At 37.8% G+C, this 26,279-nt stretch overlaps 1 protein-coding gene and 1 long non-coding RNA gene across 6 annotated transcripts in view; one reads left to right on the top strand and one right to left on the bottom strand.

Moving 5' to 3' along the window:
* The window catches only part of APBA2 (amyloid beta precursor protein binding family A member 2), a 97,314-nt gene that overhangs the window by 26,545 nt on the left and 44,490 nt on the right, over nt 1-26,279 (top strand). The window contains exon 2 of one of the 4 annotated variants that reach the window (XM_038185170.2): nt 21,456-21,671. The exons of the other annotated variants lie outside the window; for them this stretch is intronic. The gene's annotated coding sequence lies outside the window, so the exon portion shown is untranslated. The remainder of the gene's footprint in view (nt 1-21,455; nt 21,672-26,279) is intronic. 4 annotated transcript variants of the gene reach the window in all.
* Nucleotides 1-26,279, bottom strand: part of LOC110353795 (uncharacterized) — a 70,830-nt gene that overhangs the window by 33,941 nt on the left and 10,610 nt on the right. The window lies entirely within an intron of this gene.

The following is a 26,279-nucleotide window of genomic DNA, read 5'->3' as shown; positions in this document are numbered from 1 at the left end:
ATGTCTAAGTACTTTGTAGTATGAATAGTAAAACATAATAGACTCAATTAATTTCCTCTGACTCAGTGAACTGCCAGCACAAGGAAGAAGATGTAGTTCTCCTACCCTCCACAGGAGGAAGGAGAGAAATAAATATGAGATAGCTCTTTACCAAATCTACTTCAGCTCATTCTTCTCAAGTACTATACTAATAATTTCCTTTGTCCAGTAGGATAAAATGTAGTTTAAACTTAAGTTTTATCTTCTCCAATAAGAATTAGTTTAAAATGTTTATGGAGTATAGGGCATGATCACAGTTTCTCTAGAAGAAGGCACAATTTAATTCTTTTTAGATAATAGAATGGATAAGATATAAAATATATATATAACGTGTAAAGTTGGATTCTGTTGTGAATTTTGAGCATCTGTATACATGTTATGTCCATTGCTGTACCCTATTTAAAATGACTTTGAAGGTCCAACTATATGGTCTCTGGAGAGATGAAGGAGAACTTAAGCCCTCAGAAGTTAGTCGTGTCTTTTATTAGAAACATGGAAAAGAAAGAAGTTGAGAACAGAGAGTGCCTGTGTTTCCTTACTTTTTCTAGGTTTAAGTTTGTTCTGGAGAAGAGGTGAGGTGGTCTGAAATTTAAAACTCCCAAATGATGCCGGTAAAATTCTTCCTTCTCATTTCTTTCCCCATTAAGAGTTCAAATTTCCCCCCACATATTACTCCAAAAGTATTCATGACGTTACCTTGCCTATAGGCCTAGGTGATTTCCTGCCCTTGTTCTGAAAGGTGCATTTCTGCTTCCACGTCATTTCGGTCTATGGAGCATTCACCAGTGATATGGCTATGTCAGAAGTGAGCAATTTAGCATCAGAGAACTTTATACTGCTGTTCTTGAACAGATGGTACCCTTACTCATTTTGTAAGCATAAATTACTACTAAGCTTAGAATAATTTATTCACTCCTTAGAAGTGTAGCCAGTAGCTTACTAGCTAGCTGCATGAGTTTTCACATCCATCAGCTCAATCAGTGATCCAAAAGCAAAAACCTGCTCTTGGCACATCACATTCCTTTTGTGACACTCCAGGGAGGACTTTAGGCCCCTGAACCAATAGATGAATCAGGATTTCTTTCACCTCTGCAATAACGCTATGGAGGATCATCTTACTAGAAAGCCTCCAGGCATGGTTCCATGCACATTACCAACATAGCTTAAAACAAAGTTATGCATGTGGAAAAAAGCAATGCAATAGAAATAGCTTAAGGACACTTCCTATACGTATTGTAAAGAACGTGCTGCTGGTTGTAGTTTTTTGGAATATTAGAGTTCCTGTGAAGCTGAGGAGACATTTGAAGGAAATTACTGTGTGCTTTGATTTTTCCTGTTCATGAGCAGATTTTGGGCTCAGCTGTTTGGATGAGTTTCAGCCAAGGTCTGAAAACACAGCTGAAGAATGAGAAAACACTGTTTAAGAATGACCATAATATAATACTAAAACTTTTTAAATCTTGCAGGTACAGGATTTGATAAGCATATAGAAATAGCGGTGCCCTAAGGCAAATGCATAGACAACAGACCCCTGAGAATCAAAGGCTAATTCTACAAACCCTGTTTTAAAAACAAAACAAACAAAAAAAACCCAACAAACAACATCTTGATTTCCTCATGCACTCTCTCTCCCTTGTGTACACTGGCTCATCCTAATGTGCATATTTTCTTCCCTACTATGATTTTGCTGCCATTGCTTTGATTCCTTAGGTCTGTTCGTTAAAGCATGCTTGTCAAGTAGAGGAGAATTGCATCCAGCCGGGTCACTCCCTGCACTGTATGTGGGGTTCTCACTCGTAGCGTGTAGGCTGCTGGTAAGTCTGGACTAGTTGTGTCTTACTAGTAGGAAACTCCTGCAGCAGATGTGGTCTGAATTCTCTGTGAACTGCTATGAAATGGGCTCATGTTCTTTTTACCATTGTGATTTAAAGGAGATAACAAGTTTTTTGTTTTTAAATGACCATCTATGAAACCTTACTTTCATTAAAATGGACAGATTTTTGGATACATGTTTATCACATGAGGGCCAAAAGCAGATTGAGTCATATTATACTAGGAACTGTAAAACCATAACTGGTATAGCTGTTAATACAGAAAGATGTTTTCTTTATTTTAACTCATGGATGCTTCCGATTTTGGGTGGGTTTCTCACCTTGTAGTAGGCAAGAGGTACTAAGCAGATAGCATGTAATCTAAAATTTTTACAAATTAAGAATCACTTAATTCAGTGGAATTGTTTCAATTCAGGAGAAAGATTCTGACATTCATTTTTGACCATCAGGTATTTTATCTGTTCATGTCAAACTTTATTTACATTCTTTCAGATGCAAGAAAGATCATATCAGACTGTTAATTGCTAACAACGGTGTATTAAGATGTTTTTGTAGCTATTTTCCCTGGATAATAGGCGGCTGTCAGTATATTTTGAGGTGTTTTGGTCTTATGTTTCAGCTCAATATGTTCCATTGAAATAAATTAGGAATATATATTGGGTATATAATATGGGTATATAAAAATCTGTTTAAGAAAATACAATAAAGCAGGGTCGGACAGGGAGCTACAGACCAAGATTTCCAACAGCTTCTGAAAGGAGATCCTCTATGACTCAATTTTTCCACATGCAAATTGTGAACATTTTCCTCCTTAACATATTCCGATGATTAACCAACTAATGTCACTCAACATGATGATCAATACGAGTTGTTTTTCTCACAGAGGAGACACTTCTCAGAGAGAATCCAGAATAAGTGGTATGATCAGAACTGGCTAAGAATGGAGGAAGCAGCCACTGGGATGCCTTTAGTTTCCACTCCTGCAGATTGGCCTTAAGCTTTCTAAAGCATCCCATCAAGTAGAAGCTCTTTACAAGTATGTATTGCAGAATTCAGCAGTTCAAAAAACAAAGAAACCACGTTTCCCTTATTATATCTAGAAATAGGAATTTCTGTAGCAATTGATCATTCCAGGTCTATGAGCCTGAAAGATGACTGATTTGTTCCCAACTCCATCTGCCTAATAAAGTTTTCTCCTGTAGAAAACTTTAAATAACGTTTCCTCTCTATGCAGACATGAAGCAGCAGTCTCTAAGATTGCTTTACACAGCCAGAGCAATGGCCACTCTTGTGATCCAAATGCTCTGAGTCAAAGGAGACCTTCACGTTTTGTTTTGTGGAAAGAAATCAATTTCTTAGAGTAGGGAAGATCAGATGGTAACCTGCTGGGAATGAAAACGGGCAACAGTAAGCAGTAGACGGGGAATCCTATATAACTGTGCTGAGTAGCTATAACAATAATGTAAGTAATAGATGCTGGAAAAGCTAGCAATACGAAATACTAATATTGCTGTCCTTGAACTGTCTAGGATAAAAATGCTTTACTAGATTCCTAGTTTGTTCTAGGTCAATCCAAGTTGTGTTTACTGTGCTTTTGTTACATTTCTGCTTATATAGCCTGTATCTTCCTGCCCATTAATCTCCCATCATAAGGTCTAAGAAACTCTGGCCCATAAGTGAATTGACACATGGTCTACACACGTTGGACAGACGCTACAGCTCTGTGCAGCGTGCAGGGCTGTGTGTACAGGGCTGTGGTCTGATGGCAAAGCATGAGCCTGATGCTACTGTTGGACCCTTAATGTCTGATTACGAGATAAGAGCACAGAGCATTCTAGCTGGTCTCCAAGAGCCAGTATAATTTCTGTACTGTGGCATTTTTATAGTTTCTATCACTTTAACTATGCCTGCAGGACTTGTGCAGCAGTGCTGCACACCAGAACCACTACTGCCTCTGTGTGTTTGGAGTTACCACTTCAACAGCTTGTGCCCGCCAGCCCCAAATACAGCGCTGACATCCCAGAGGGAGATTAGTCAAAAATCTGGCATGGATGTTAATTTTTAGTCTTGGAAATGTGCGGTGTGTCATGGCTTTACTCCACTGAACAGCTAGTGGGCAGGTGTTCTAAAGATACTGCAGTGTATAAATGATAATTTAGGACAACTTAGAGTGATCTTACCTCTGGGCTTTGCAAGTGTAAGCCTCAGGATGAGAACAGAAGAATACTTTGGCATAGTATTAGGTCACCTGACACACTGTAAAATTCATCTCCTAGGCCTCCTGTCATTAGTTTCAACAGCGTGTTCCTTAATGGTGACATTCTTGTCTATGCTGCATGGGTGGGTTTTCTCATCAGTATCTGTCACTATCCTTTGTCTGGCTGCTGATCCTTTCACAGCATTTTCCTTTTGCTTTGCCAGTCTCTGCTCCCTTTCCCATTTTCCTTTTATTCTCATTTGTCAAGTGCCACATTCTGAGGACATCCCCTGCCACCTATCTGCACATAACTGCAAGTCCTCTTAAAGAAGTCTTTTAAGTTTAGAAGCTGTTTTATAAGCCTTCAAACGTTGCCATTCATTCTTCACTGATGTCTTTGAAATAGACAAGTTAACGCAATAGAAAATAAGGATGATGACATTTCTAAAATACGTTAATATTCCACTTCTCAGATACTGTAGGATTCTAAGAGGCCTGCAGTTCGTGCATTCCTAGAAGCATGCAGTTCAGGAAGCATCAGATTTCCTGAACCAGGTTTCCCTTCACCGAGCAAATCAATAGTAGATTAAGATGTAGCATACTTCATCATTTCTTCAGACATCGAAGAAAAAAAATTTACTTGCTTCAAAATACCTGTTTATTTGTCATTTATCATTTTTACCTACTTCAAAATTTCAGCTTTTTAATGAAGATAATGTTTCACCTTAATGTATTTATTAAAATACACATACTTTTATTGAAATTACCAGATGTGGAAAACCATATTGAACATCACTATAGCTATTCTGAAGGATTCAGATCCTGTCTGGATAGTTATAAGTTCATTCACTTGTGCCTCTCCTAAAGCATCTCTTGTTGCTTTCATCTAAAGCATAATTACTATATAACAGAAGTAGTTAGGGACAGTCTTTTGTTAATAGGTTGATGGGGAAGAGGAGGTATATTTGGTTTAATAGATGCTGCTTTATTAAACATGCTGAGATGAAAATATACGTGTACTAATTGGCTTGCTTTGTGAGGTCATGTTTTTCCCTAGTTAAGGGAAGTAATGGTTTCCCAGCTTCCCGGGGATACCAAACTGATGTGAATTATACCATCTTTGCAGCGAAGTGTTTTGATAGTGACCAGAAATGTTTGCATAGTGTAATGATGCAGCCTAAAACCAAAGCAAAAGCAACAGGAGCGCTGTGGTCTCTAGTTATTAAGTTCTTCCTGTGTTCAGTTTAGGATTACAATTCAGATTTATTTGTGCAGAACCTTCCACAGAAGGAGCAATTTGGAGAAGTATCTTCATCTGTGTATGATCCTAGGTGGGTACTCAGGACCTGAAGGCATTTTTAACTCTAGGGTAAGATACAGCAGAGACACAATTCTGGCTTCCCACGGATCAACTTCGTCTTTAAAGAGCGTTAAATGTGTGGTTCTTCTGCCTTGACTTCTCTGCTGCAGTTTTCCAGCAAGTCATATAAAAAATAATGGGCCTATCAAAGAGATAGTAAATTTTATCAAGATCCAGCTTCCTGCACAACTCGATGTGATTTGTGTAAAGTTGCTTGCCCTTTTTGTGAAAAGTAAAGCACTCAGGAATGTTAAGGAAGTCAGGGATAGAGACAAACTGAGCCTCTTTCTCTTTGTCATCTAAGACAGAACTCTTAATTGCTAAACTATTTTAACTCTGAAATAACTCTAGAAAACATACAGACTCTTAGTCTGTGGCTGTGCAGAGCAAATGGACTACCTACATCCCCTCTTCTTGACCTCTTACAGATTCTGTGCCCTTGTTTTCCTATCTGGGTCTCCCAGAATTGGCAGTAGGTTAAATATAAGTTTGCCACCTGCTAGCAAAAGTTGTGCCTATTTACCCATTGTCCCCCTACTGAAGAAGTGACATTATATGGAAATTGTAATTAGCCTTAACTAAGAGATGTAAAAAAAAAAAAAAAAATTGAAAGATTTTAGTTTTTCTTAGTTATTTTTTTCCAGATAGAGAAACCTCTGAAGAGTTCATTCTTCTGTGATGGCACTACTTCTTGTATGGCACAAACTGTATGGTGCAGAAAAGCGTTGTAGCTCATAGCAACCAAACAGCTGCTTTGGAGGACTTTATTCCAACCTCAGTTATTAATTCCTACACTTCTGTTGGCACAGTGGATGTGGAATTGTAACACTAGATTATTTTTTTCTGTTCCTTTTATTCAGGAGTGTTTATTTTGTTCCTTTTGAACGTATATCTGGCTACCCTATGTCATTTTTGAATTTGTAATAATTTAATGTAGGAAGCTATAGTCTATATTTCAGTATATTTTCTATTTAATGTAGGATGCTAATGTGATGTGTATAGAATTATTTTCCCTAGTTGATTCTCCTGGGAAAGATTATTTTAGGCTGTAGTTGCCACTGATGGCTATTAATACAGGCAGTGAGCTAATCTGCATTTCACACAGCAGAACCCTTTATCAGACACAGCACAGGCATGCAAAGAGATAAGAGCAGCAGCAGGTCTCCAGGCAGTGGAAAAAGAGTACGGATGGCAAAGACTGAAGGAAGATTTTCAGGAGACACAAATGACAGTTGACACCTGACTTCATTCATGAATTTGCAGTGTACCAAATCTCCTCTAAATCCCCAAAATGATTCCTGTTTATATTACACATTTAAAGGAGAACTGCAGATATTTAGGTATTTTTCAGTAATGTGACAGGGTTGGGGCCAGGCCAAGAAACAGTGAACTGTCTTCCAGTGAAGCTATGCACATTTGTGACTTTCACATTCTTGCTCTATTTTAAGAAGTGCATCCTATTCTGGGACTATCATTTCTTCTCTAAAATGTTCTTCCGGAGATGAAGAACAGGTCAAACATAGAGGCAACATCTCTTTCCTCTCACTAGCTCTTCCTCCCCTGTTCAGTACAGATGCAATAGAAGGGGATGTGCTGCAGCTTCACCATCTGCGGATCCCACTGCTCAGGGGAGTGCTGAGCTCGGCGATTAAGCTGCCTTCCCAGTTGCCTTGAACCAGGCTACAGACTGGCTCAGGTTTCAAAGCCATTTTCAGTCCCTACTGATTTCTTTGCAGAGTAATTTCTCTCATATCCTAAAAATCCTCTGAGTATGTTGTCTCTGGATGTAGACTAAGCCACTTGCCACTGCATAATCTAAAATTATTTTGATTATTTATGTCAGAATGTAAAATACTACAATACTCTAAACAATAAAATAAATACAGTATTTTCTGTAATGTTTTTAACCAATAAATGTGTATTTCATGTCTTATAAGTACTTGCAAAGACATTTGATTGAAGTCAGACTAAATTTTTCTCCAATACAGCATGTTTAAAGAAAAGTACGTAACGAACAGGAGATTCTCTTTTAGGTTTTAGATTTCAGATGTTTTTCTTTAATGCTCTGGAACTAGGAGTTTTAATACAGTTTGTATGGGTAGCTGAAGACATCTGAAGTCTCTGAAGTTCCTGGGCAGCATGAATTAAATTTATCACATTATCAGCAATAGGACGCAGTTACAGCTATTAGCTCAATCTAGGGAGTACATCTGATAGGAGAAGTCCATAGGCTCCGGGAAGCTTTGAATGCAGCCCCAACTCCCTGTCTCGGTAACTGGCCTGTCACAGACACCTGAGCATCACATCACGCCTTCCCACACTGTCAGTATTTTTCCACTGGAACTTCAGTGATGGAGGTGGAACACTTCTGCCATCAGTTCCCATAACCAGAGTTTGAATTATAATCCTATTGATGCACAGCACCCAGATAGTTGTGCTGTTTCACTTTCTCTGCTCAGGCTCTATCACCATGTTTGCCGGTCAATTCCAAATCTCAGCAATTGCATGTCTGCATAAACCAAGCCACGAAGCTTCCTCGCAGGCAACCATCAGCGCTACGTACTCTGCTGGCAGTTGTTATCCTGCGGAGAGACGCAGGGAATGCCATGCCTCTCTTCAAAAGAGCAGGACTCCTAGGAGTGTGTCCTGAGGAGAAGCTTGACGGGAAGCAATGGGGCACTCCTAGCTATTGAGCCAGCTGATTAACTGCTCGTGGGAACGCAGTAAAAATAAAATGCCTGTCTTGTCTTTTGGTCTGTGACAAAAAGCTACAAACAACAGTAACAATAGTTCTTCCTACCAACAGTTAATGCCTGCATGAATCATAACATCTACACGCTGTACTTCGGAGATGCAATTCAGCAGTACATGTAACAGACCTTTGGTTTTGCTGATCATTTAATAAGGAAACAAAGAAACACATGTTGGTACTGAGGCTTTGACACACTGAAAGTGTAAGAGTAAGGGGAATACAACTAGGCTTTCCTTTGGTGAAGGGAAAGATTGCTGGGGAGGGAGGAGACAAATCGGACTTCTCCCTTTTGAAAGTGTTGTCAGTCTTGGACAGAATTCCCCATTGCTAACCTTCACGCTCCTTTTTTTCCTGCTGCAGTTGCACTACAAGATACCCTCCAGCATATGCACAGGAGCTACTTCAAGGAGAACCAAAAAATCAACCTGAAATAGCCAACCCAATCAAAGTTTTTATAGACTAAAAAACACTGGCAGCATAATTTATTTTAATGGACATATTAAGCTTTCACCATCTGTTCTGCCCCTAATTATAAATGCCAAAAGAACATATTTCACAGTTACATCAGTAAGATATTATTCATGCACTTATATGTTACTTCTACACTAACGCTTCTGCAGTGTTCTCAGACTGCCTACGCAATTCAGAGCAAGCTGCTCACATCTGAAATCGAGCTTCTTGGTATAAAGCATTTTTCAGTAACAATGTTTTAGTGGGAGAGGCTTTAATGTAAAATGGATTTTTAAAGAAAAAAGTGGGAGAATGAAAACCTTTTGTTTAGCCTCTTGGAGGCATATATTTTTATTCCCTATAAATCCCAAACAAATGTATATTTTATGTACATTTGTCTCATTTTTCACATGGTTGTCAAAGTTAAAATTAAGCACAATTACTGAAGTGCTCAATGTTTAAAAAAATCATTTAAGAATTGATTACTCATTTTGGTCACAGGGTAAAGAAAATGTTTGAATAATTTCATAGCTTCTTAAAATATATTTTCTCTTAATGCACAGAAGTATCTACTAGATACTTCTAATCTTGTAGTGAACGTGTGCTATATTTACATAGAGCTTCATCACTTCAGGGAAAGTATAAAATTAAATACAAGAACAAATTAAAAATTACTTAAAAATTTGTGTGAAGTACTCTCAAATACTTCAGTAAATAGAAAGTGACCGCATACAAGCCTCTAACTTGCAGTGGAGGAATAAAGGTGGTGATGGCTTAAGATCTAGACCCTGATTTGCTTCTTATTTTATACACGGCTTTAGAGAAGAACAGAAAAGAGACACCAAGTGATGGAACGACTCGCTGAAGATTGAGAAAATTTTGGACAAGACCTTTCCTCTTCTTGCCTTTTGTTCCCTGTGTCTGTGCAGATGCTGTGTGTGTGTGCAGTGCCTGTTGCAGCAGCTGCTTTCAGTGGTGCTGTGATGCAGCCACTCCCACCCCACTCCAAAGCACACAGATGATCCCCGCTGGGGAAGAGGAAGGAGAGCATCTATTTAGCAGAGAAAATAGAGCAATTTGTAATGCTCACATGATCATGTCAAAGACCATCTAAAACACCAGCAACAAAACCCCTGCAAGTAAAGTTTATTAGTGATTGTGAGAGAAGCAAATGATTTTGAAAACGATTGATCCTAGCTTAGAATTTCATCTCGTAGATGCACTGAGTGCATGATACGGGAGCGGGTTCTCCCTGAACCAGAGATCTCTGCTGCTGGGCTCTGCTTACTGGAACTGTTTGACACGAGATGAAGTGCTAGCACTATGCTAACTGGTATGGGATTACACACCATCTGACATTCGGTGTTGCAGATTGTGCCAGTTCTGCACTTAAGGAAAATAGAATAGAAAAATAAATCTTTCCTTTTAGTCTTGATAGAGCATGATTGGTTTTGCTTTAGCAATTTAGCCCCAATGCTTGCTTGACCTTGAAAGCGGTATGTGTGGCAGTTGTATGATAAAGAAGAGTCCATCAGAAAAAAGAGGACTGCTCAGTGTTAAGATTTGTGGTAAAGGAGTGCAGCTATCATAAAAAAAATCTATAGTAACAGCATATGGAAAATGGGAAAATTAGAGAAAATAATAATTACATGACTTACTGATGCTGAAGAGTAAGAATAGAAAGAAGCTTATCAGAGCTATGAAATCTAAGAAAGAAGGATCTGAATTTTTCTGCTGGAATACTGTTTATGTTCCTGAATGGAAGGGGGAAGACCACCCCTTCTCAGTAACTCGATTCCTTTGCAACAAATCAGATACAGGCATTTTTTTTATACTCTAGCATCTAGACCCCATATTAGCAGCCACAGAATAATTTTCTGTACCAAATGAAGTCTGTACAACAAAATAATCAAAAGATATAGATTATGAAGCGCCGAGAAGAGATCAGGAGTAATGAAAGGCATTGCCAGCATCCTAGGGAATTCTCTAAATGAAAGGAGCAAGATGATGCCAGGATAAAGGACTCAGTCCTATGAGAACAGAAAGGGAACAAAAATGAATTGTCATTCTAACCCGAGGAAAAATAGTTCTTCACACACAAAGGCACAAATAAAATGCACAAAAAGCCTGTGAAAATATCAGCTTGACAGAAAACGTCAGGAGATTTCCTTAAGAATAATTTTGATCTGAAATAAACTTAATATGCTTGCATTTCTGAAATGGCTAGAATTTGGTCCTACATAGTCTAACATGATATCCTAACCTAGTTAAATCTAGAAGGATTTTCATTCTTGAATTCTACTTTCTACCCTTAAAGGCTTTTTATATTGCAGAAAAATAGTCTTTCAGCTCATTGAACGTGGTTTTTCTTTCAGCTGAATCCTGAACTGTCCTGAAGGTGAAGCTTTGTATTACGTAGCTATTGACAATGAATATTTGCCCACTATCTAAAAAGTGAGAAAAGGATAGTCTTTCAATTTCATGGACACGTGTATAGGCTATGTCTGTTTTACTACAGGCATTCAACAAACTATCCAAAACAACTCCTATGCATCTGAGTACATCGGACAGAAAGAGGTGTGACTTAGAAGGAATCCAGTGGCAGTCAAAGGCGAAGGAATAACATTCCCTAGTATCAACAGGGGTTGAAGTAAGACTGCAGTAAATGCTTAGCTGAACCAACACACACAGCTGTTTCTTTCTCTCCCCAGAATTTTACACACAAACACTTTTTTGGGGAGGACCACTGACAGCTAGTACTTTGGAGGTAGAAGTCTAGGTTACTCTTAAATTTGTAGAAAGCAAGCACTCCCACGTTTTGGTATATAATTTTGGGGTAATTTTCAGGTTTATGTGAAACTATACCTTAGGAAAAAAAATGTTCAGTGTGCTCTTCAGGCATTCTATGAAATATTTTTTGCTTCTGTCCTCCAAAATTTAAAAGGCTAGCTAATGCATGTAATTGGAAAACATTACGTATTTTTTCATATGGATGCAGGCAGAACCACCTGGCGACAGAGACCAAGACTATCGATTACCCTCAGTTTTCCTTTTTTTATGCTATTAGATTTTTTCATTTTAACCAAGGACAGAGGATTTAAATTAAAATTAAAAATTAAGCAGTAGAAATTACTTTTCTTTCCTAACTGTTCCTATGTAATATTCAATTTCTTTTTACGTCGTAATTTTGAATCTCCTTGTTTCACAGGAAGAATGATTACTGTATTTTTTTCCTTGAGTCACAAGGTAATAGTAGACAGATGTGGAATGGGAAATTTAAAGATTAAGTGCGAATGCACAGGCTTGGTTTTGGTATAGAAACTGTGTGTGTTCATGTGCAAAAGTCTTCCAGCATTGCTGCAATAAAATACATATAAACTTTGAGAAACAAGGGGTGGAAAGTCTTGTATTCTCTAAATAAAGTACTTTTCTAATCTCGTGCATTTATACTGCCAAGTACAAAACTGTACAAATGAGACCCGCAGTGTAGAAGCTTTATTTCTGTATTTAAACATGCACTGTCCCCAGTCAAATCCAGTTTGAATTAAATATGAATAAAGTCTCCTCTACAATGGGACAATTCTTGGACTAGCTTTAATTTTCAACTTTTCATTCTCAGTGATCCAGATTTCCATAAGTCTCTTGCAGACACGAGGTAATATTCTTTTTTTTTTTTTTTTGGTTACAGACTCTCCTTTTTTTCTAGTGGCCATTTTAATTCAAGTAAGCTTTCAAGTGTACTATATTACCAGGTCAGTTTGCTAGTCTGATAGTATTAAACTGACTTGTTCAAAGATAACCTAATTTACTTTGCGCGCTTTTGTTCCCAGCCTCAGCTCATAATATTGTAGGTGTCTGATGCAAAATATTAGCAAAGAAATAACTAGCAGTGGCAGATTTTTTCCTTGGTGTATTTTTATATGGATTCTCTGGAGTCAGTGATATGTTCTCAAATACCACCTAAAAAGACAGCCTGTTACTAACAGCATAGCTGCAGTCATTTTAAGCCTGCCTTGCTTATGTTCAGCATTGATTACTGTAGCATGTTCAGCTTTGCTGTGTCAGCATGAAAAAATTCTTTTGATGTGCAAAAAAATAGAAGGCATTCAGTGTGCACTTAGCACCATTTGTGACTATAAACTTTTAAAGTGATACCATGGCAGCCTGTAAATGCAGTAAATGTTCTCTCCTCAGAAGAGGATTTCCTCAGAACTACGTGAAATTTACAGATGACTGCAAAAAATTGAAAAAAGAATAGCTTTACAGTTTTTATAAAAAGATTCTCATTTAACAAGTTCCTGATTATCAGCATGCATTTTTCTGTAGGTGGTACTAACTAGCCTTACAGCTGCAAGTTCACGAGCTGAAGGAAAGCAAGCCCACTCTCCTGCCTCCTGCAATAAGAGACTTCCAATTCTTTTCTTCTTGCACGTGTTTTCAAGTAGCCCTTGAAAATAACAAGAATTATAAATAATAGAAAATAAGGGGCTACTCTCAGAAGTACCTCTGTCTCCCTTTGACCTGTGCAACACCAAGGACCATGACTAAAGCTAATTAAAATTGGCCAGGAAGAATGTCAGAACCAAACATTGATTGGTAAAGTGCCTCTTGTCCTGATTGTCCCTGTTGCCTCCTGGTTCGTATTACAGCAGTAAGACTCAATTAAAACCCTCACTAGCTGTAAGCAATAACAAAGCTTTTAAGGATTGTTATACATATATTCTGCATGAACTTAAAAAAGAGGCTAATGAAATGTCTTTGCTATGGAAATGTATGAAATAATTACAGGATATTAAAAATGCTTTTATCTCTTAACACTGAAGGAAAGTTCTATTTCATTTGATTTGTAGACGGCATTCAAATTAAAAGCATTTTTATTTGCATGTTTGCATCAGTAAAATAAATTATTAATGACAACCTAACTAAATATTAAAGCTGAGTTAATGCAGAGGCACAGTACATTATCCTCCCCATTTAAGATGCTGGAAATGCTTTTAAAAATGCACGTCAATATCCAGGGAGGGTTTGGAAGCAAAATAATCGGGACTCCTTTTAAATGTATAGCTTGCAGGCAAAGCATAGGTCCTCTTTGTTAGGTGATATTATATTTTAGATACTGTCTCAAAGTACTGGCTACTTCATTATGGAGGTAGTTTTATATTATTTTAACAATAACTTAATAGCAGTATTAGCTGTTAGTTGGAGACCAACAGGTGCATCAGTTAGGGTCGGAATCGTTGGTGTGGCAGCGTGCTGCCCATCCTCACGGCCCTTACCAGAAGCAAAAGCCCCAACCCCTACAGGTTCCACATTGCTTGACAGATGGGGGAAAAGACTCCGTAAGAACTTCCTTGTTACTGGAATGGTTACACAAGCTGGGTTAAGTGACCTGATAGCTAGGTGCTACTGTATTTATGAAGTTTAATTTACTCCCCCTGGCCAATGTGCACTTGCCCTCTAAAATTTAATTCAACGAAATATAACAAGGTTTTCTGTGTGTATTTTTGTTGTTATTGTTTTGGTTTTGAGTATTGACCATTTATGATGAGCTTCTTAGATGAATTGTTTAGGACAGCTGATTCTTAAAAGTATTCTGGGCTATTCTTTCAATTAGGCTACAAACAGATTAAAATGTCATATATGGACAACTAATCAATTCAGTATTCATGCACATTAATTCCTGACAATTTTCTGACTCTGCCTTACAGATAACCAAAGCCAGGAGGTGCAGAAGTGGCTTAGCAGAGCTTGCACTCCTTGTGCCGTGGGCGTGAACAGCCACAGCAGAAAGCTTATGCTTGAGCTGCACTTAAACTACCCTGGGTGTCTCCAGCTTATTGCATCACGCACATACACGCACAGGCACCATGACTATTAAAATAGGATTTGGATAAATCTAGATTGGGAAACAAATGGGCAGTTAGTTTTCTCACCGGTCCTTTCAGTGCTGGTGAGGACAGTCACAGTAGTAGTACGTGCTTATGGATATGCTATCAATCCTCATCAAGGTCTGTGTACATAGAAATCTGCTTCTGTGGCTAAGATATTAAACTGGAATTTTAGCTGAATATCCTGAACACATTTCAGATTGCATTTTTATTTATTTTTGGTTATGGCTTCCTTAGATGCGTGTGTGAATTTTGTTCAGGTGTACATGCTCTGAGCGTTTCCATGTGTCTCATTTAGGTAGTGAAATTCTGATCTTCAGCAGCATCTAAGGCATGTCTTTGTGGCTAAGCAGCACTGCCATTCTGAGCGAGATCACCAGAGACAGCAGGCAGAGAAAAAATAGGGTACGTTTGGAAGATACTTGGGAACATTAAAAGGAAAGAAGCTTGATAGTTAATTAAAGGCATTTAAGGCAGCTTAAAGTAATTGAGGTGATTCTTATTTCTCTCTGCCAACTTTGTTTTTTGAACATACAGATCTTTTTCCGTGATAAACTCTTAACTGTATGAAAAGCCAAGCAGAAATTGGATATGCTTTGGAAATAATTAAATTGAACAGACCCAAAGCTGTAAAGAAGCTATACACACTGGAGAAACAATTTTTGCTAATCTTTTGGTTACAATATTCTTAAAGGGTAGCAGTTATAGTGACTGTAGATAAATTTAATATTTTAAATGAAAATCCATCTAAGTAACATGATAAAAAATAAACACAGCACTTGTGGAAACTGAGTTGTAACATTCTTTTCAGTAATTCCCATCTCTTCTCAGTCAGCCTACCCCAAACACATTTTGTACTTTACTCCATTTATCTTCGGTGGCAAACACATTTTCCAAGTGAGTCAGGAGAAAATTTTATCCATAGGAAAACATCCCCTAAATGTATAGAGACATTATAGATGATTGGCTTTGATCTCTACACTAAGCACCAGGCACAAGATACTCAAGATGTGCAACAGCTCTGATTTACTTTGAGCTAACAAATTTCATTATCCCTGTGTTTCCAAATGTTAAATGATTGGCTTGAGGCCTGTTTGAACAGCATGCCCAGCTTAATCATGTGAAAAAAGATGGTTTTTATTTTGGAGAATTTTATTTTGAAATACCAACATAACTAGCATTTCAGGCAACTGTTAAAGGAATAAGAAGCTGAAGCACAGAAGAGGAAGATGTGATAGAACAAGGTGTGGAAATGAAAGTCTGTGAAATGTGAAACCATCTAAGTCCATGGCACAGATTACCAGCCCAGTATGGTGTATCAAACACTCGGAGTTCTGTTACTTCTTACATAGAGCCACTTGTATGGCTCAGTAGTGAATTTGCTAATAACAGGAATGGAATGAAGGAAGGGAGGGAGAAGTTTAAAAGTATGGTAGTAAAACTAAATTTTAGACACTGCAATTTGTACTGTATCATTACAGCGTGGAACAAACACATGTGCTTCCCTTTTCGAAGTCAAATTCAGAAAATGAACAGGGAGAAAATTGCACTGAGGTTGTTTAGATTCATGTGTCATCTATTGCTAGGAAGGAAGTGTAGTGCTTTTGAAAGGCTCTTGGTGAAGGAGACTGGAGACTAAAATCATCTGAACATCTAGAACAGATTTAATGCAAGCACCTAATTTTATTTTATTTATTTATTTATTTTTTAAGACTGCAGTCTTCATGCATGCAGTTGAGTGTTTTAAGACGTAAGATTCCTATTAGCTTGCCATTAGCAGCTATGTAATCTTTGGCTTTTCTCAAAAAATGTCTTCAAAGGTTTCTAAGTACTCTTACACCCTGGTGAGATTAATGCAGACATGAAGTTGGGTTCCTGAAAGCTAGCAAAGGGCACAGCCATGAAATTGTTGAAAGGTTTGTTTTTAATAAAGAATTCAGACTGATTGTTTTAAAGTTATTTAGTTACCGTTTATAAGAAAAAGATGGTTTGCCTGTAACTGTGGCAGTAGATGCAGGACTTCTCTCTGAGAAGCATTTTAGTTTTATTTATTTTTCCTTGGTAGAATGTTTATTGGAGAGAAGGCATGCTAAGGAAACACTGTTTATGAAAGACAACATGAAATCCTGAATCAGTATAAAGATCTCATCTGTCTAGTGCTTTTCTGAGCTATAGCAAAGAATTGCTATAGGTGACGTTAACTTTTGTAGTGCCTTAATGCTTGATAACCAAATTTCCCAGTACTTTGCAATTGAGGTGTTACACCATTCAATCTGGTTCTCATAAGGTATTATGATGTTGTAGAAAACACTTATCTGCTTTGAAAAGTAAAACATTTGCATTTCAGAAAGATTGCTTTCAGCAGCTTGGCTGTAAACAGTATTATATCTCTTCAGAGATGCAAGAATTCTGTGGAGCACTTTTCTTGCTCAGAAGTGCCGCAGGTTAATCATTTTGTCTCCGATTACTAGTTTCCCCCCCAAAACTAATTTGACCTGCTGATACATGAAGCGATTTTGTACAGTGACTTTGTCTGGTGTGTCCTAATAATAGGATTGATGGTTTTTGTATTCAACATTTTTGAATTTTAATTAATGTTTCAAGTGATAATTACCTGTCTTCTCTGGACAAAGTCATTTCATTTAAATTATGGCTCTCTGCAGATTAGAGATCAGATTCTATGTAGTACAGATGAAAAGAACCAATCTTGACCTAAAAGTTCGGAAAACTGAAGCATTCTAACTTGAATTCAATAGTCTATCAATTATTTATATACATTTGTTTTGATCAATATTCTTTTTTAATAGTCCTAGCAATAACTTGTGAATGTTACAACTACTCGAAGGCAGAGTTTGACTTTGGTAATGTAAGAGCAGCTGTGCCGGCTTAGAAGAAAGATCAGGCCCAGCATCCTGTCTCCCCAGCAGCCAACAGCAGATACTTACAGGAGATAAGGACGTAATATCTAAGGCAGCATTATATCTAATGACTGTTCCTCAGAACAGTCTCCATGTTTACAGGAATTTGGAACTCAATTTTTCGTTATCATTTTAAAGGTGCTTTTTTCTTAGTATGTCATTTTCCAGGGGGACAGACAGGATTGCCATCTAATTCTTCATTTTTAAAGAAATTTTAAATTAGTCTTACAAAGAAGTGAGACTTCCACTGTAAAAGAAAAGTAGAAGTTTATTCTGCTTTGCCTAACAGACTTTTCAAGGTAGGTCTTGTTCACTGAGTGTCAGGCTCCAACAAGGTTTGAGATCAGGTCTTCACATTCAGAAGTTACATTTAATTATGTATTTCCCTGTTAATTGCTTGTAATCTAATAGAATGTGTTGTGGCTATGATGCTTATTTGGGAATCAAGCTACAAAAGGACCTCGTGTACTTCAGCCTGGATATTGAGAGAGCAGTAGGTGTGCGTTTGTGGAATTGGACAGGCAGCTCCATGCTCTAAGGCTGTGGGTCTTAATTGGTGAACTTCTCCCATTCTCAAAGTGAAATGACTAAGTACATTGCTCTGCAAAGGACAGAACAGGCATCTGCATAAACTGTGCAGTTCACACAGATACGAGACTTACTTCTGCCAGACACACTGAGGTCCAGCGCACATGCTACTGCTTGGGCCTGCCTGAAACTATGAGTGTGGTATTTAATATCCCATCCTTAAAGGGGGTTGCTGGACCTGCTGTGCCTTAGTGGAAATAAATTCAAGTACAGATATTGAAGTCTTGGAGCTGACAACAGAAGGTAAGAATAATTCCTTTGTCTCTATCCATTTAAGCTATGGTCTTAGGTTAAAGACCACCTCCTTCATGTGCTCGTATAACATCTAGCACAGGATTGTGTGTGTCAGGCCACTGATTATCTCTAATTCTAGAGATACATCATTATGGTTGGTGCTCTGTTTTCAGTAACTGTGAGAACCTACTGAGCTATATGGCAGTATTACTCAGAGCCTCTAAATAATTTTAGATTCAAAATCCGTATTTAAGAGGAAAGCTCTTATTTTCATGAAACCTTCATAGACAATTTTTCTGCTGGCATTTGATGGGAAAGCTGGTGGTATAAAGGTTTCAAGCTATCTCAAGTATCTACTAAAGTGATTGACAGAGTATTTATCTTCTAACCAGTTTTACAAATTGAAGAGAATTTTACTGATGTGCAATATATGCCTTAGACAGAGGAAAAAATCTAATCTTGCTTTTCAAATGAAGTGATCATCTGCTATGGAGCAGTGTGCCTGGAACATAACCAGCTGCAGGCTACAGATATTTTTTCAAAGCTTGCAAATGTAAAATCTCATGACATAATTCGCTGCTAACAAAATCTGATTATCTCCATTATTTACTATTCTCATTAAATCTAAAATTTGTAGAATGTCTTACAATTTAACCTTGCTGATTCTGCTTAACAAAGGCAGAATATTTTATCTTGAAAAGGATTAACACAATAGTCTACTTCTGTATTATTTCAGTGGATTTTTTTTATTTACTAAATCTGCCAGCAGCTCAAGTATTTGCGTTTGAAAGAGACAATATTGTGCTAACAGGAGAAAAATGGAATCTAATCCTCTTACGCTAATTGGATGGGGAGGGTGCTAATGGCTTTCAGCAAGATTTTTAGAGGTTTCATCAGTAGGAAGAACTCTGTGTGATTTAAAAATCTGTAAAATCTGTTCTGTATTTATACTGCAAATAGTACTCAGCAGGATCTGTTCTTGACTGTATTTCCACCTGGAAACTAGTATGAATCCAGTAAACTCCTTAAAGGATTTCCTGCATTTTATTTTCAAAATAGACTTAAGCACCTAAGTGTGTTGAATAAATGGCCATATAATAAATCCTTTTATACTCTTTGGAGTATGGTTATACTCTTATGTACTCTCACAGACTATACTTAGCAATACATTTTGGAATGACTAAAGCTACCTGTTTGTGCCTTATGATAATCACAGGAAGATACTAAAATGTATATCTATTTTGAAATCAATTTAAGTTGAAGCCTCACTGGAGCCTTTCTGTACAGCTAAAACAAGGAATACTTTATCATTTTGTAAAAGTGGGGTTCTTGGAGCAGGGCAAAGAGTGTGTACAATCTCCTTGCTGTAGTTTTGGAAGCTTATCACCTTTCTTTTGATTAAGAACTCCTCGCTTCTGGTCTTCTACCAGCTTCTAATATCTGACAATGATGTTTTATTTTTTGTTTGTTTTTGTATAGCAGTCATAACACTACAAAACTGATTCTGATCTTAGAGTCTTTACTCAAGCAACTACACTGATTTGACGCTATAGGCTCAGTATTCATCTTTGTTGAGCTGTGGACTCAAACCCCGAAGAACGATTAAGCAACAGCAACAATAAATGATAATTAAATTTGTTAAAGCATATTTTTATTGCCTCAGCAAAAAAATAGTTAATCTTAATTATGAGAACTACATTTCATTGGAATATACATTCCAGAATATAAGTCTATATCATATTTTTGCAATGCCATAGGATTTTACACTGACTTTAACACTGACTTTGTTCTTTTAATTTCTGTAGGTAGATTCTAATTATAGAGAACTTCTAAAAAGCAATTTACAAGGTAATTAACTCATTTTAAATGCTTATTAGATTAAACCGAAGAGAGCAAATACTATATAGCATGAAGAGGGAAGCAAGAACACAGTTCAGAATGTACAATACTTAAAAATAATAAATTCATGTCTGAAACTACTTATAGCATTTGGTGAATAGCATGAAAGGGTCAGTGTTTTGCAGGGATTTCTGACCTATAGAAAACTAATGGTAAAGATTTCACTTTCATGTGAGGCTACGAAACACTTCAATTGTACTGGAGGATCACGTTTATTTTAATAGGAGCAAAAAGACACATTCTGTTGCAAATTACCTACTCTTTCTCCTGGGTTTTGGGGTGAGGAGGTGGCATGCTTTAGATGACTGGTCAATATCTGCTACTTATTGCTCCAGGATATGCATACTCATTTCGTATTCTACTCAAAATGCAATTTACTGGCAGATAAACTTATTTTTGTTTTTAGCAAGATAGTAACGCAGGACTGCTTCCTCCTTTTTTAACGTTGCTGCCTGTGGGCAGAAGGATGTGCACTTTGGAAGTCTCAGACTGCTGAGATACCTAATAAACTGCAGCTGCTGCAGCTTCAGCCAGAATCTGTTTGCAGCTGAAACAATATATATAAATATTCATTTGTTATCTCTGAACATTAATTTAACAGCTGATAGTAGAGAGACATGAATAAGATAAGCACGATGACAAGAAATAATGGGTATGTAATTTTCTTCCTTGTTTTCCTGTTCAGTGTTCCTCCCCCCTCAAATTACACCTTTTGTGACTATCTGAGGTTCACCTCCACCATAGTTGAGCCTAGCCAGTGAATTAAAAGAAATGGGCTGTGTGTTATTTATTTTTTGCATTAGCTCCACACAAAGACCCTAGCAACTGCTCTTGAGAATAACTGGCCAGTCATATTTCCTATTTTAATGTCATCTACTTTCAGATGCTGCTCATCCCCCTCCACACTTTTTCTTTAAAAATCATTTTGTCTGTGCTTCCTCTGCAAATGTCTCTCGCTGTTTTCTGTTTCTACTAGGGTAAGCATGTCAAAATAATATATAGATGATAAATTGGAGCTCTGAAACACTAGTAGCACCAAATTTTTAGTTGCCTTTAGCTGTTTTTTCTCCTGGCCTATCCCAGCTGTGCTTCGCACAAAGCAGAAGGCAGGTGGTTGAAGTTAGCATCATCACAAAATTAAAGACTTTGTTTGAGCATATGCACACTGTGTGGGTGACAAGTTAAGGCTAAAATGAAAATTGGGAATTTGGATCTTAACCTATTGCTGATTTTACAATCCTTTTTATTTTTTTTTTTTAATTTGTGACTTGCCTTTTTTTTTTTTTTTGTCCTTGCAGAAGGCCAGGGAAGGTGTACAACTGAACACCTGGCCTTTGCTGCCTGAACCCCAAGCGCTCTCCACGCTGGCACCCAGCCTCAGCAGTCAAGTTCCCAAACTGCATTGGCTGACAGCTAGAAGAGGCTGTCAGTGCCAGAAAGAGGGGTGGATATTGTGTGAGATAAGGCACTTGGGAGCAGAGGTCAGCTCTTCTCTTCAGGAAGAGATGTGCTTGGTGAGTTTCTGGCTAGTGTATGTGGAGGGTGTAGGGTACTTTGCTTCAGACTTGAGTGAGCCCCAGCACCTGCCTAGCAGGGGAATGGGAAACAGTCTTGACAGAAGAGGCTAAGAAAAAAACAACGGAAAACTATGAAACTAAAAGCTAGTGTTGATTTTGTAGGATATATATATTTTTACACTGACAATATTTTCCAGGAATGCCTTTTTAAAAAGAAACAGTCAAATTAAAACAGGAGAATTTTGAGTGGAATTTCACAGGACGCAAGAAAATATTCCTAAAGCCTAGGAGGCTTCTGCTTGCTGTAAACAGCAGTGCTTTGAAATGTATTTTCTTATTGGAAATTTACTGGATTTTGTTTTAGACGAAAAAAAAAGATAAGAAACTTAATAGCAAGTTGCAAATATAAGATGCTGGTAGAATTAAAAGCAACTCTTTATTAGACCAGTCTCTAGAAATTAAGTATATAAGGGTAGAAATATCTTAAAATAAGTAGCAAAAATGCTCATTTAAGTCATGTTTGTTTTGTCTTAGCCCTCTCATTCCTATTATGGGTTGGGAAGAAAATTCTCTTGGAAGGTCCAAAAATAAAAAGGATGGTTCAGGGCATTTAACAAGAACCAGAATCAACTGGAAATCTGCATCCAGTTTAGCTTTAAGCATACAGGAAGTGTTCTGATTCTCAATAGTACTGACAAAATACTTAAGATATATTTGCATATTCTATCTAGTTATTTAAGTTTATTTTCTAAATGACTGACTATTTTCAGTCTTTTTTTCTGAGATTGCCTGATTTTTTTTTAATAGTATCAATAGCATTTGTGGTTGCATTCTACAAGGTTGCATTTATGTGGCTTAACTAGATACTTGTTTTTTTAAAAGATTTTTATTAAAATATGTAGGAAGCTTTCTGAGGGGCTGGCCAGCATTCAGTGAAGAGGCAAAGTAGAATTCATAAGACCAACTGAACTGCTGATTTAGGCTGCCAGTGCTCAGATTGGAGTTCTATACACAAATGCTAAACCTCAGTCTTATTTCCAATCTAAAGTCTTGTAGTAAAAAAACAAACTAAAAAACCAGAACTGCTAAAGATTCATAATTTCTGCATCCAGACACTTCCTTACTTGAAAGCATTCTTTATGATGTATTTTCAAATGGGTGAATCAGGCCATCTTATTAGTTTAAAAATAACCATCCAACCTCAAGTGAAACCTCAGGACACTGGAACTATAGCTGAGGACTACCACATCTCGATTTCTTGGGTATGTTTGAAAGATTTTTTGCCTCCAAACATTTTCCTTGGATTTTCCTTGGGGGCAGGGGTAAGCTGAGGATATTGTTCATCTCTTAGACTTACAGGTATCCAGTTAAAACAGCACCAATTAGCCATCTACACCCGCAAAAATCCCATAAAAACAGGCATTTTGGGTTATGCTTGACCTGCTAAGCATGGGTAACACAAGAGGCATACATACATATTTGATTATATTCACATGTGCTTACTCAACATTCAGGTCTAACATCCTGATCATAAAACGTAGCAGTTCTGCTTATGCCCTAATAAAGAACTGAAGCTTCTGTCCAAGGCCTTCTCCATGCTGTAAATAGCAGGTTATGGTTTTGTAGTTTTCATTTGTTCAAAGGCTTTAGGGAATAGGGTAGATTTTTTTTTTTTTTTATAACAGATTTGGTTAATAATTAGTGTCAGGCTATGCCAGCTTTGCTCAGAGAAAGACATTGCAATTTTCTTAAAATTGAGATGCCACTCAGGATGAAGAATGGCACAAGAGGGCCCTAATTCAGTTACAGCTTGGTAGTTCTGATTGTTGGACATACTCTAACTGCTTCCATATACACTGCTAGAAGACCAGCCTTGCACACAGGCTCACTATATGCCCCCGTACATTTCTTTCATTGGAGGCATAGTGCCCCTTCGGAGATGAGTGTCTACCTACACGCTCAGTCTCCTCAGAGTTGCACAGGAGGACCATGGTTCCCATGGAAATAAGAATCCTATTTATACCTGCTCCTAGAACAGTTGGCAGGTTATCCTGCACTTGGGTTCTGTAGCTCTGCATGATTTCTCATGGTCTATAGTCAGGTTGACTGAAAAGTGAGCATGAAGTTAATGTCATTTGGCCTTGGGGAAATCAAATGACTGCAGAATCTGACAAAATCATGGCAGGCTCATGTTCTGTTCTGCTCATTAAAAATTCCAGTTCCCAGTCTCGGATCAGTCACAATTCATCTTGGCTTACTTAGCTGATGGGAGTCTATTAAGTATTCCATAATGAAAGTCTACTGAGAAACACTATTAGCATGATACTAAAACTGTTTTGAAGAAGTTGAACTTACACTTTTTTCCTGCTTAAACTTATCTGCTTTTTGAAAATTGAATTGTATAATTAGTATAAAGCCCTGGAATAAGGAACTTTCTAATATAGTTCTATTGAAAAATACTGTTTTTTGTTTTTTTTTCTAATATAGTTCTATTGAACAATACCATTGTCCAAGTGAAAATTGAACTGAATAATTTCCTAAGTACAGCAACTGTAAGCATGTGAAGTCATATTTATATATGTAAAAGGATCAGAGTTTCCCGGCAGCATTTTTTAATTATGGGCATACAGAACATATATGGAATAGCTTCAGTCCACAGTTTGAAAACACTGCTCAGCTGTAGAGAAGCAAGCTGCTAGACCAGGTGCTGCAATCCAGTCTGATGGTAAAGTGTGTTGCAATGCTTATGGTCTACTTGCAGCTGAAATTAATAGCAACTCAATTGTACTGGATGGGTAGGGAAAAGAGGTATTGAACAGTTCCAAGGAACCAAAACTTGCATGAGAATTTTGTCAAAGACGACTGAGGAAGGATACAGTTATTTGAAGAAGCATGGGAGAAAGACTGAGGAGTAGGTGAAGAAAGGAACCCAAGAAGAAGGAAGCTCAGGAAGGAGGCCTTGCGAAATGAAGCAAGGTTATCAGAGTGAGGCCAGTAAAACTCCTCCACTCACTTCAAGGCTGCCGAAGCAGAGCTGAAGAGATTGTTTAGCTGTAGAGAAGCCTGCATTAGTACAATATTTGTTGACAGAAGCAGCTACCAAACCCTGCCAAACCACACAACCCCCGCAGATCCCTACGTATGTTAAAGGCAGAACTGTCAGAGAGCTTGTTTTACTTCTGAGGACACCGTTCTTCTTGTGAATCAAGTACATATGTAAAGCAGTTCTTTAAACACAGCCAGGACTGTTGTACTGGGTATTTTGCTTATCGCTGTGTTTACAATTGTGTACCATTTCCCATTTTTAATGCTCATTTAATTGGTCTCTCTCCATAGGAGGAGTAGTGAAGGTATCTTTCTACACAGGTGAAGAGATGTAGAAATGCTAACAGTTCCATAACCCCCCTCTGCAGCTGTCAGGGATTAGGTGCAGGAAATCCATGAGAAAGCTAATGACTGTACTGGGCACGGATTAGAATCAATTCCAGCTGTAAAGCAGCAGCCCTGCTTCTAGGAGCAGAAGAGAGTGGTTCCCCTATGCACACTCATGTAGAAATACAGCACGTGTTTTCTGGAGGTTGGTTTCCTTTTTCCTCTCAACATTTGGAGCTGAGAGGATGAAACTAAGAGGAAAAAAAATATCAAGAGCAAAACATTTGAGATCCCTATGTAACTTAGCCATTTAATAGACTTAACACTGATGAAGCATATAGCGTTGTACTATGCAACAGAAAGCATTCGATTCTACCTTCAGGATAAAAAAAGGCTGAATTATGAGGGGAGTAAAGGATATAGAACTGTCCTCCTTGTACTCAGTGACACTGTTTATCAGAAGTTGAGAACTGTACTTTGAATGGTACAGAGATTTGACCTAACTCCACTATCAAGGAGGGAATCCTACACCATGCAGAGCAAGTGACCTGTTGACTCAGCTGAAGCCTCTATTCCTGAAGTTCCCCTGTGTCCAGCAAACTACCATGACTCCTATCTTTTCAGCTTCAGAAGGCATTGAAATTGAAATCCAGTATTTTCTCCTGCAAGAAGAACAATCTTGATATCTGATAAGTGAATATTACATAATACTGCATAACCTTCTAACACCATAGGCTTCTTTAGGAAATTAGAAGTATGAACCTCTGCAGTAGGGGGATTCAAAAGGCTTCTGCACTCCAGACTGAAGAGCAAAATGCTCGGTGAAAGTTTGGTATCTAGTATATTTTTTCCACAAGAAATCCATATTCCTTTATTTGCACTGAGTTCAGTTAGCTGTCATCTGCAGATAGACTAACAGCTCAGCCTGTAGGGGAGAATATCATTTGGACCTGGGGCCCTCAGGACCTACGAGTGTGTGCCATGAGGCAACATAGAGAAAACCTAGAGCAGTGTTAGATGTTAAAGGATTCAGGTTATGCTAAACCTGATGTAATATTGAAGTATTTTTCTAGGAAGCCTGAGAGGTCTGAGAGGTATTTTGAAACAGTGGTAGAAAAGTGGACTACTTTGGCTGTTCTGATATTTGAGTTACAGTACAGCTGTCCCCTTGACAAAATACATGTGGAGCACCTTGCCCAGAGAGCAGTTCTCTCCAAGAGCAATCCTCACACA

The sequence above is a fragment of the Anas platyrhynchos genome, chromosome 11 (genome assembly GCF_047663525.1).
Source record: "Anas platyrhynchos isolate ZD024472 breed Pekin duck chromosome 11, IASCAAS_PekinDuck_T2T, whole genome shotgun sequence".
NCBI classification, from domain to species: domain Eukaryota; kingdom Metazoa; phylum Chordata; class Aves; order Anseriformes; family Anatidae; genus Anas; species Anas platyrhynchos.
This window is presented reverse-complemented; position numbering and strand designations above follow the sequence as displayed.